Source organism: Cibotium barometz, chromosome 29 (genome assembly GCF_041138505.1).
Source record: "Cibotium barometz isolate CiBa-2024 chromosome 29, ASM4113850v1, whole genome shotgun sequence".
Classification (NCBI taxonomy): domain Eukaryota; kingdom Viridiplantae; phylum Streptophyta; class Polypodiopsida; order Cyatheales; family Cibotiaceae; genus Cibotium; species Cibotium barometz.
In genome coordinates this window covers 44005977-44017800 of record NC_141074.1, presented here as the reverse complement: position 1 = coordinate 44017800, position 11824 = coordinate 44005977, and the positions used below count along the sequence as shown (strand labels likewise).

Below are 11824 nucleotides of genomic sequence, written 5' to 3'. Positions count from 1 at the left end.
AAGTAGAGCCTTTTGTCTTCAACACATGGGTTTTCTTGGCCACTACAATGCTCTCTCGCACCACCTCTATAGCCATTGTCTTTGCTCTATTGATTCTCTCAATAAATTGCTTGTTCAATTTCCTTCTCCACTTCACCAGCTTTCCATCCCTATGTGCCGATCTCTCATGGTTTGGTGGTGACATTGCATAATCAAATGCAACTAGTTCTCCATCTCCCTCCAGCACATGCATCACCGGATCATTCCACCACCAACATATCAACCTTCAATGCATGTAAGATATTATCATTGCAAAACCAAATGTATTGAGAAATTGTACCACCTATATACCGCCTTCTCACTTTGAAACATGGTGTTGGAACATCCACAGTTCCACTCTTAGGTTGCGTCCTACGTATGGCCCATTGTGCTGGATGAACAACACTCTCCTATAGATTTTCATCTTCTCATTGTTCGCCACACTTTGCTACTGCCCCCTATGGTCCTTATAGATTTTTATCTTATCATTGTCCACCACACTTTGCTACTCCCCCCTATGGTCCTTACAGATTTTCATCTTCTCATTCTCCACCACACTTTGCTTACTAGTGCCCCCTATGGTTGAGTACTCTGGTCTGTGGCTATCTGTGGGTAGTATTACTCTTGGATCTGCATTACCTCTCTTCCTCTTGACACTTCTCTCATCTATCTATAGTTTATACATTTCTAGTGATTGCATACCAACTTCTGACATAACTGCATGTGACATAACTGCATGTGTGAGGTCTATCAACTTCTTATCAGAAGTATCGCCATCACCCGATATAAATCTATCCTACAACTCCTCTAATGTAGGCCCAATACACAGTTGTGAGGTCTATCAAAAGTACTGCCATCACCCGATATAAATCTATCTTGCAACTCCTCTAATGTAGGCCTAGTACCCAGTTGCTTGCCAGTCATGAATGCCTTGTAAATGGGCACTTTGCAACACTGCCATATCTAAGTTTGCACTACATGCCTCATGGGTGATATACTTGGTGTGTCTGCTGGCTTCATGTTAGAGTGTTTTATCTTTGACAAAGTTGTTGTTGGAATAAAGCCCAAGTTCTCGTGTTGCTCTAGAGACATTTCTCCCCATTGGGTCACTCTTACATCCCACCAATTATTTAAACCAAGCCATAAGCCTTAGGAGCTCACTATCTTTCACATGGTATGTGGACTAGAACTGCATTAGTGCTTCTTTGCAATTGCTTGCCTCAACTTTAGAGCTTGCAGGTTTCCACTTCCTGCATAAAAATTTGTGCTCCTCTAGGTATGGAGCCTTCACACATCTTTTAGCACATGCATAACCGTGTTCATGTCCCAATGAAATGAACATGTTCCTTTCCTTCCATTACATTATCAGACCCTCCATTATTTAGTGTCTTGATTGCCAACCAATATGCTTAAGCTGCATCTGCCATAAAGCCTCTAAATTGTGGTGAAGAAAAACCAATTTTTAGCATAACCTCATTCACCACTCTCCAAAAGGAGATCTATGCTTGATGATCCTCCACTTTAAACTCACAAGTTGCAATAGGATACATGCACTTCCTTTTTAAAGCAAGGATGGTGTCCATGCCTGCAAAAAAATTTCCCATGCCTCTTCTAGCAATTTTTATAGACCTTTGTGGTCTTCTCCTATGGCAAAGTGGTGGAATAGTATCTAATACCTCATGCAACTTGGACTCATCAAACTCTCTAAAATCATTCTCATCTTTAGCAAAGAAACATGTCTATTACTAGATCGTGCCCCACTGCTGACATTAATCCACAATGCTTACATTTTAATGTCCCATTCTCCTTACACAAAGGTCCAATTAAGGGTGGCCTCCTCAGCTTTCCTTTCCACTGACACTCATTGATTGTACCTATCCTCTCTGTGTAAGGACAATCCACATTGTAGCATCTTAGGTAACCACAACACCTACTCATTCTCATAATAGCAGGGAAGCTATCTTGTGAACTAGTACTGTACTTAGCCCGAACATGTCCATCATTCATACTGCTAACAATAGGTGCAGGAGGTAATTCGAAGATAATATAAACATTGCAATTCAAAGGTAGCTTACCTACCTCTTGCACATCCTTGGCACTTGAATATGCAACATGAACTCAGCTTAATAATGGAAGACCATCAATGAGAGATTAACACACTACACTTACATTTGCACATCCTTGGAACTTGAATATATAACATGAACTGAGCTTGCTAAAGCAGGACTATCAATGAGAGTTAAAACACTTACTTTTTTGTTAGGAATATTTGTTTCAATCATTGGTTTCTTTAATGCAACATGGAATAAACTATGTTGCTCACCATTCACCTTGAAACCCAAGACTTCGTCTCCAAGTGGTGTCAATGGCATTGCCACACTCACACTCACACTCACACTCACATCAAAATCATTTGTACCCTGATACATATCGACACACTTTCAGCCACTTTAGTTGAAAGAGAGACATGGAGTGTGTGTTTTTACTAGTACACTATATGTGTTATTGCGCTTTGTCTTCTCGTAAGGTAGGAGAGAAAATGCCTAAGATCAATACAACATTTTTCTTATATATCAATATAGCGTATTGATATGCCCAAGATCAATACAAAATTTTTCCAATGCAACGTATTGATATGCCCAAGATCAATACAACATTTTTCTTGTATATCAATGCAACGTATTGATATGCTGTTCATTGAAGTGGTCCTCTTAGACATTATCTCAACAAGGTTGATGGTTTGCATTTTGCATGGCTTCTTGAGCATTCATTGTAATTAGATTTAGAGGAGTATCTCGATGCATGAACTTTTGACTATGTTTCTTTGTGCCACAAGTGATAGCAGCTATGAGTCCACCAAGAGGTGGGAGAAAAATGACAAGAAGGTCTCCAAGGGGGAGGACAACAACTCCAATCTAGAAACTAGTACCATGGAAACGTAAGAGATCTTTCCTTGAGTCATTGCAGGAGATCCCAAAGGAGGAGACAATGCATCAAGAATAAGCAAGAGATGCCGAAGAAAGCCAATTATTTGTAGGTGGAGAAATAGGTGATGAGAAAGAAAATACCTCTTTGCCAATTGACAACAGGATTGTTATGGGGAGTTCCAAGAATGTGGAAGAGAAATTACCATCTTCATCAATAAAGAGTGAGCTTGTCTATGATGAAGAAGTAGGTAACCAGGTTTCAAATAATATAGATATGCAGATGGTAGGTTGCAGTGTCGTCTGGTGTTCCCTGAGGTGTGCCCACGGATTCCCTTGTGTCACATGATACCACATGTAGTTGGTAAGAGGTATGTGCTCTAACAAGGCCTCATTGAAAAGTTCTTTCCAATATGAGGGTTATCTTCTAGAAAAGGGATCATTTGTGTGATATCTACATGCAAATATGACGGGGAAGAGAGCCTTGTGACTCCATTAATAAGAGCATCTTGGTCACCATTATGGAGTGAAGTTGATGTAAAGTTTGCAAATGATATTAAAGGCAGACATGAATTCAAGTTTCTTTCTGGAAAATATGTTTTCTGTTTGGGAAGGAAACCATCAACTCATGACTTGGATGGATCTGATTACTTAGTTATAAAAGGACAACAAAGCATGCCATGTTCGTGTTGTGTGCTCTATCATTGACCCTAAGAGAACATCGGGGAGATAACACTTCTTTCTAGTCTGCAGCCGAGAGTCAATGTGTAAGTAACTCTTCTCATTTTGCTAAGAAAAGTATAGTTTCTTTATGATAAAGGGAATAGATTGATTCTAAACTTTGTTGATATTAGAATGAACAAGCATGCCATTGTGAAGCCTAGCTTACATGATGTGTTGTGGAATTGTAATAATACATGTACATGTGATATCAATGCTTTCTTGGGCACCTTGCCAACAAGAACAAATGAAAGTACTTGAGTCATTGAGAGCCAAAGATGTGTGAAAGGGAAACAACAATGGTTTCTATTGACTAGAGGATATCTTTCAAGGCTAGTATTTCAAGAATGATTTCTCTATATATATTACGATGGTAGATGGAAGTGCAAGTATGTAAGTAATATGTTGAGATTTTTCAGAGCACTTTCTCTTTGTTCCATAAAGGTGGAGTATATTTCAGAGCTCAAAAAGGCCGAGGAGTTGGTGTCAAGTACAATTCCTATTGAGAAGTAGGAGGAAGCTTTAAGAAAAGAGTGCATGAAAATCCATAAGATATTCTTTGATTGTATGGGCATGGTATGTATCCACTCTTTAAAATTTGCAGGCTTACTCTAATTGTGTGAGTGTCATGGTGTTATATTTTTTATGGTATGTGCCTTAGTCTTTGGTGTGTAGGTGCTTAATGTCCTCAATCCGAAGCTTGGGATCGGGTGTCGGGTGCTCGCTTGAGGTTCGACAGTCCTGATTCTATTATCACCCTACAAAAGCTGAGGGCTTTGGCAAATGTTGAGATAAGGGAAAGCAAATGGTTGATGTTGTTGTCTCTATTGGATTCAAATAAGAGGATGAAGGATATGTATGGTATGCCGACTGCCACCGCGCGCAGAACAATGATTATCGAGTGTAAGCGCATTTTTTACTCATACATTTTTGTACACCTTATATGTAGTTTTTAGATCAATTTGCATCTAGGTTTCATGTGTAAGGTGTATCTTTCTTGATGAGCAGGTGGTTAGGTCATGAATGACTTTTGGAAAAGGTAGTGGAAGAATCACAAACTTTGGAGGACCTAGAGAGGGTGTGTGTACTAGGGAGTCCATTGGATCTTCCACAAGACTACACCTTACAAAACTATCTAGAGGGTATCAAACTAGAGGCTAGAAATTATTTGTTTGCTCAAGTGAGGGTAAGACAACAAGCCTTAGAGGCTAGTGCATCATCCAAGAAGGGGGAGGGGAGCGCTAGCAAAGAAAGAGGAATGATCTAAGCATGGCAACATGTCGCGTGGTGTTCATGTGAAGCTTGTACTTCTATAAATCTCATTTCCTTTTGACATTGATATTGGAATTGTGTTTTCATTTGTGCGGGTTTGAATTGTGATTTTTTGATAATTTTATGAAGATATATTTCACATTTGGTGGGGGAGAAAATATTGGCAAGATTACTTGATCATTGTAAGGGTTGGTTCAATAGAAGTAATGAGGATACACGTATGTACCCAAAGAGCATGCATGCATAACCTCTCAAAGTGGGAGATAGTTCATTGTCCATGGTGGATCGATATGGGAGGTGGACTTGTTTGGCTAGAGAGAAAGAGATGCACAAAGTTCAATTAAAGGATAGTGCTCATGTTGAGGATGTGCATAGTGCCCGATCATGCCCAACAAAAACTGGGAAAAAACAAGAGGGTGAGTTGAAAGTTCTTGGTGTTTCTTTCATTCATTATGCTAATGCATTGATTTATTTTCTCTAACTAGTTTGTAGTGTAAGAGGAGGTCGTCGAAAGTCTGCCAAATGAAGGGACAATGCAAAACATGTGAATGTAGATGAAGGTGGAAAAGGTAAACAAAATACATAACTCTCAAGTTCAGTTATGTGTAAATAATTTGGTCTTCTTTGTCTTCTTTCTCCATCTATAAGGTACAAATAATAAGGTGTCACAAGTATGCATATTTAGTTTTACATTTATGATGGAGATGGTGCCTTTTGTATATGTGCCTGCATCGTCAACTACATTGAGGCATGCACCAAATGATGTTGTGTCCTAGTATGGTTGCATGGTGGTGGACGACTATTTGTCAGTGGGGCAGGACTTTATGGAGAGAAAGAAGAACGACTCTTACAAGGTGGTGCTTGGGTTCTTTACCAAGGTTGCTAGAGATGACCATGAATACAAGAGGATGGGGAAGCATGTGAAATGGGAATGTGACTTAGCTTTCCTCAACTTGCCTACTGGTTATGAGATAGATAAAGATTCTAGGATACAATAGTGGAACATGCTTGGTGAGGGTCATGTTCACATGGGGATCTCAGTGGGGGCAGATACCTCCTTAGCAAAGACAATGGTTGGCTTGTTGTGTGGGTTCCCCTAGTAGGTGAGGATTCGCATTCACATTTTTCATTAAAATTTCACTTACAAGGATGGGTTATTGAGTCTCACCAGTTCATCTCATGTATAGGCCATGCATTGCCTTGGTTGGAGCAGTACATGCATGTCTCGGGCCTTGAGGTGGCGAGAAGAATCTTTGTCCATGACAAAATTCCCTATGGACATGACTCATAATGTGGCTTGGACTTGATGGTGGGTCTCTTTATAAATGTCTTGCTTTTTCATTGATTGATTGCCATTTTATAAGATGTGTGAATTCTTCAAAACATAGATGAGATATTCTATGATGGCGACGACGAGTAGGGTGTAGACCACCTATGTACCTTGTGGAGAGTGGCACTTTTTTTCATAGGTTATAGATTGATCTAGCACATGATGATGGACACACTATCTTTTAGAGAGATCAAAGCTATTGCAGCCATCTTCTATGACTTCTTGGCATGGGGAATTGGAGAGATCTACTAGCTTTTTATCATGTGTGTTGCATCTTCTATGTCCCCCATTTGGGTTGGTCCTTGAGATGGGGTGTGGTATAGCACCTTTGATGCATGTTTGTTTAGCATCTTCTCGTCCATGCTTCTCTTTTAATGATGATGAATGCATAGTTGATGCATGCTGTAGCCTCGTGGTGGAGGCTGTGGGTGGTGATGCTTATAAAGTGATGGTAGTTGATAGCCCATACAATGACTAGTGAGCCTCCACATCTATTGTTGGGACTTTCTACATTTGCTACTAATCTTTTTTTAGTTTTGTTTTTTTTGTACATGTCGGCTTTATCTATATGGACATTCTTCTCTTTTTTATGTAATATGTGGATGAATTTTGGTTCATATTTGATGTTTCTAAAATTATGACGGTTGATTATGATCTTTGTTTAGTGAAATGTATCTTGAAGTTACTCATTTTATCATCTTAGGCTCTGCAGCGGCGGTGGAGGCTCAAAATTCGTACTATTTTGGCACTGCTCCCCTAGCCACTCAGGATCATTTCTGATGCATTTATAATGAAGTTGAGCATACTAATTGTGAGAAATAGTAGTTTATAAGATAAAAACACCTTTAATCATGTGTAAAAATATAGTGTTTATCATCTAATGCATCAGAATTGCTCCTGGAGGACTGGGGAAGCTATGCCAGAACAGTGCGAATTTAGGCTCTGCACAGCGGCGGTGCAGGCTCAAAATTCGCACTGTTCTGGCACTGCTCCCCCAGCCACTCAGGATCATTTCTAATGCATAATGAAGTTGAGTACACTAATTGTGAGAAACAATAGTTTATAAGATAAAAACAGCTTTAATTATGTGTAAAATTACATTGTTTGTCATCCACTGCATCAGGAGGACTGGGGAAGCTATGCCAGAACAGTGCGAATTTAGGCTCTGTAGCGGCAGTGAAGGCTCAAAATTTGCACTGTTCTGGCACTGCTTCCCCAGCCACTTAGGATCATTTCTGATGCATTTATGAAGTTGAGCACACTAATTGTGAGAAATATTAGTTTATAAGATGAAAACACCTTTAATCATGTGTAAAAATATAGTGTTTATCATCCAATGCATCAGAATTGCTCTTGGAGGACTAAGGAAGCTATGCCACAACAGTGTGAATTTAGGCTCTACAGCGGCAGTGCAGGCTCAAAATTCGCACTGTTTTGGCGCACTGCTCCCCAGCCACTCAGGATCATTTCTGATGCATTTGTAATGAAGTTGAGTACACTAATTGTGAGAAATAATAGTTTATAAGATAAAAATAGCTTTAATCATATGTAAAATTACATTGTTTGTCATCCAATGCATCAGAATTGCTCTTGGAGGACCGGGGAAGCTATGCCAGAACAGTGCGAATTTAGGCTCTATAGCGGCGGTGCAGGCTCAAAATTCACACTGTTCTGGCACTGCTTCCCCAGCAAGTCAGGATCATTTCTGATGCATTTATAATAAAGTTGAGTACACTAATTGTGAAAAACAATAGTTTATAAGATAAAAACAGCTTTAATCATGTGTAAAATTACATTGTTTGTCATCTAATGCATCAAAATTTCTCCTGGAGGACTGAGGAAGCTATGCCAGAACAATGTGAATTTAGGCTATGCAACGACGGTGCAGGCTCAAAATTCACACTGTTTTGGCACTGCTCCCCCAGCCACTCAGGATCATTTCTGATGCATATAATGAAGTTGAGTACATTAATTATAAAAACAGTAATTTATAAAATAAAAATACCTTTAATCATGTATAAAAATACATTATTTGTCATCCCAATGCATCAGAATTGCTCTTGGAGGGCTGGGGAAGCTATGCCAGAATAGTGCGAATTTGGGCTCTACAGCAGCGGTGCAGGCTCAAAATTTGCACTGTTCTGGCACTGCTCCCCCAGCCACTCAGAATCATTTTTGATCAAGTTGAGTACATTGATTATGAGAAACAGTAATTTACAAGATAAAAATACCTTTAATCATGTGTAAAAATACATTATTTATCATCCAATGCATCAGAATTGCTCCTGAAGGGCTGGGAAAGCTGTGCCAAAATAGTGCGAATTTGGGCTTTACAGCTCGCACTATTCTAGCACTACTCCCCCAGGCTCCCCAGGTCATTTCTGATGCATTCACAAAAACATTGATGGTACAAACTAGAAAAAACAATGATATACTTGATGAAAATAAGTTTGCAAAAATTGTATTGTATTCATAATAATAAGAAATGATACATCATCTTTACAAAAGCTTTCTTACAATATTGAGCTTCCTTCTCTTGTTATTGGGCAGAGTGTGCTCAAGGAGTGATTGGGCTATTTCTTGAGGATCCTCTATGCTTATACTTTTGGCTACACCTATACGAGTAAGAAGCTTACCCCTAAATCCAGAACCAAAAACATCAAAGGCAAGGGATTTTTTAATCAAAACTATACATTTGGTGCTCTGTGCCATAGAGGCTACACAGAGCACCTTAGAGAGGGCTTTCAAAAAGAAGAGAGTGAAGGCAGGGGTGTAGTCCCTGTGGTGGATAATGGCGATGCCATCCACAGGAAGTCAACCAAGATAGTGCACCAACGCAGCATCATGTCCATGGACCTTGGCCTAGTCTCTGCTGCCGCCACCTCTCCCAAGCAAATGCGTCAATTTCAACCACCCTCTGTAATCAAAGGAAAAATCAAAATATTTTCCTATCCATAATTACAAATGTTTCTAGGTTGTAAAAGGTCGATTATTACCTCTTGCTCAATGTCTTCTTTTGCCAAAGTGCTGGTGGGGGCGGAGAGGTCAATCGAGGACTTAGCCTCATCCTTTTTTGGTGCTTTGGTCTCCTCCATTACTCCAGCAGCAAGGGTATCCTTTTCAGCCTCTAGCTTGTCTTGTAAGGTTGTGAATTCCTTCTCTGGAACTAGGGCTTGCTCTGCAGTCTCAACCACAGTTTCCTTAACCAAAGCAACTGTCTTTGCGATAGATTCTCCAAGGGGTAATATAGCACTATCTAGGTGAGGACCGAGGTTGGACGTATTAAGGTCCACCCCACATCGCGTGCATATAATGCCCAAGCATTCATCCATTCTCAAGCCATCTGTCTTTTCAAGGTCTTGAAGAAATCAGTATTCTTCACCTTCCACCACAATGGTGCTCAAGAGATTGATCTCAAGCTCACCTTGCTCTCCTCGTGTGGGGAAGATGACCCCGCATCTTCTACTACAGTGGGGTTTTCAGCTACAGATTGTGCACCCTCTGGAGAGTGCTCTGATGCAAGCTGCTCTTCTACACCAGCACTCGTTCCTACTGCCTTCACTTCCTTGTCATCCCTCAAATACCCTGCCAATTGCAATGCAGGCATCTCTACCTCCTCATCCGAATCCTCATCGTTGATGAGGAACGCAAAAGTGGTGAGCCACGAGAGGAACCTAGTTCCTAAATTTCCCTTCCCCATCCTCTTCACCTCCTGCTTATTGAAGGTACAGTAAGCTCCTGCGGGGATGCAGATGTCGATGAAGCGTTCAAGGCGCTGGATGTAGGGGTGGGCATATTGTTGAATGTACTTAAGCAGCTCAACAGGCACCCATCGATCATTGGGGCAATGGGGAAAGGAGATGGAGTGGGGAGCCAAGTATTGCTCCATGTATGCAATCTGCGTCTCATAATGTTGGGACGCAAGGGCGAGCAACTTTTCAAAGTCGACTTCATGAGAGAACATGACAAAGAGCTCCGTCCACGGGGTGGTGGAGAGGAACTCACAGAAGTTGTCAAAGTGGGTAGCCATGTGAATGCAAAGAGATAGTGTGAGCTCATGCTTGGTTTCTATCGCGTGAAAATGAGAAAGAAGGCACCTTTGGCTATTTATAGTTAAAATTTAAAATTTGGCCTTTTCACACTAGACCGCTAGACAAAAAAGTTACAGTTTGCAAAAATATTAAGATTTTGAATGTACACGTCTCCAAGGGTATACACATGTTGCACTATGGTAACCAGTCCTTCCTTCTTAGTATGCTTGAAGCCTTGTTAGCCGCCCCTTCCAATGATGTAGCATATTCCCCAGTTGTTGATGCACTCGATGTGGTCCCTTAGAGCTTGGCTGCATGTAGACCCAAGCCCCAACCTTGAATCTTGTTGGAGCCCAAACTCCATTCTCATCTCTTGTGTTATGCAGCACAAGCTCTTCCACCTTCTCCCTAGGTCTTCTCACATTACTGGATGGTGGTAAGAAAAGAGAAGAAGGGAAAAGAAAAGCTTGTTTTACAACAGAAGAGTGGAGAGGAGAGAAAGTTCAGGGTTTTCAGTGTAGCAATGGAAAGCTTAAAAGAGGGGTAGAGTTTGAGAATAGGCTTCCTGAACCTAGAGTAGACTAAAGAGGGATAGAGTTTCTGCAGCAATGGAGAGGGAGGGAGCTTGAGAGAGAGAGAGAGAGAGAGAGAGGGAGATTGAGAGATTGAGAGGGAGGGATCTTGAGAGATTGAGAGGGAGGGAACTTGAGAAGGAGGGAGAGCTTGAGAGGGATGGATTTTCTGCACCAATGGAGAGCTTAGAAAAGGAAGAAAGAGGAAGAGGGAGCTTGACAAGGAGGGAGAGCTTGAGAGGTATGGAGTTTCTGCAGCAATGGAGAGCTTAGAAGAGGAAGAAAGAGGTTCAAAATGAGCTTTCCAAACCTAGAGTATGTTGGGGGGAAGTTTGAGAGGGAAAACACACTTTTGGGGAAAAATTAAAAATTTTCAATTTTTAGGGTTTTTAATTTGCACGATTCTAGGTGGGGGGACCTCTAAGTTTGGGCCCAAGAGGTAGGGGGACAAGAGTAGTAATTAGTCCCCATTAGCAAACCAAAGCCTAAGCCCCCTAGGGTCAAAGAAGTCAAAAATCTGCACCCAACCCTCTTCCTACTGGTCCATTCCTAACCAAAAGTTAATCCAAGAGGCCCTCTTTGGGTCCAAAAAATTCCTAACGCTCATCTTTTGTGAGAGAGAACCAACATGAAGATAGATCTCTTGTTGCCTCCATCAAGGCATAGAGAGCTCTCTCTTCACCCCATTGGTAAAGGAGCATTCGAGTGTGATAAACAGACGAGCTAGCGCATCCACATTGGGATTTGTAGCTCGAAGGTAGGACCAATGACACATGCTTGCGAGTCTGGGGTAAACTCTTGAAAATATTTGGCACCGTTGTCAGGGACTAGCCTAAGGCTTAGCTCTATTTTTTTGTCCATTCCAAGCTATTGGGATTATCCAATATGGCCTGGTGTTGATTAGGAAGTCTCACACCAAAACACATATCGTTTTGGAGCCTATGGATGTGTTTGTTT

General features: G+C 41.0%; 1 protein-coding gene and 2 pseudogenes across 12 annotated transcripts in view; 2 read left to right on the top strand and 1 right to left on the bottom strand.

Annotated features, from left to right (window-relative positions):
- LOC147622226 (uncharacterized) overlaps positions 1–11824 on the bottom strand; it is a 195512-nt gene that overhangs the window by 149156 nt on the left and 34532 nt on the right. The window lies entirely within an intron of this gene.
- Positions 3115–5415, top strand: LOC147622228 (uncharacterized; annotated as a pseudogene).
- On the top strand, positions 5489–6742 carry LOC147622227 (uncharacterized; annotated as a pseudogene).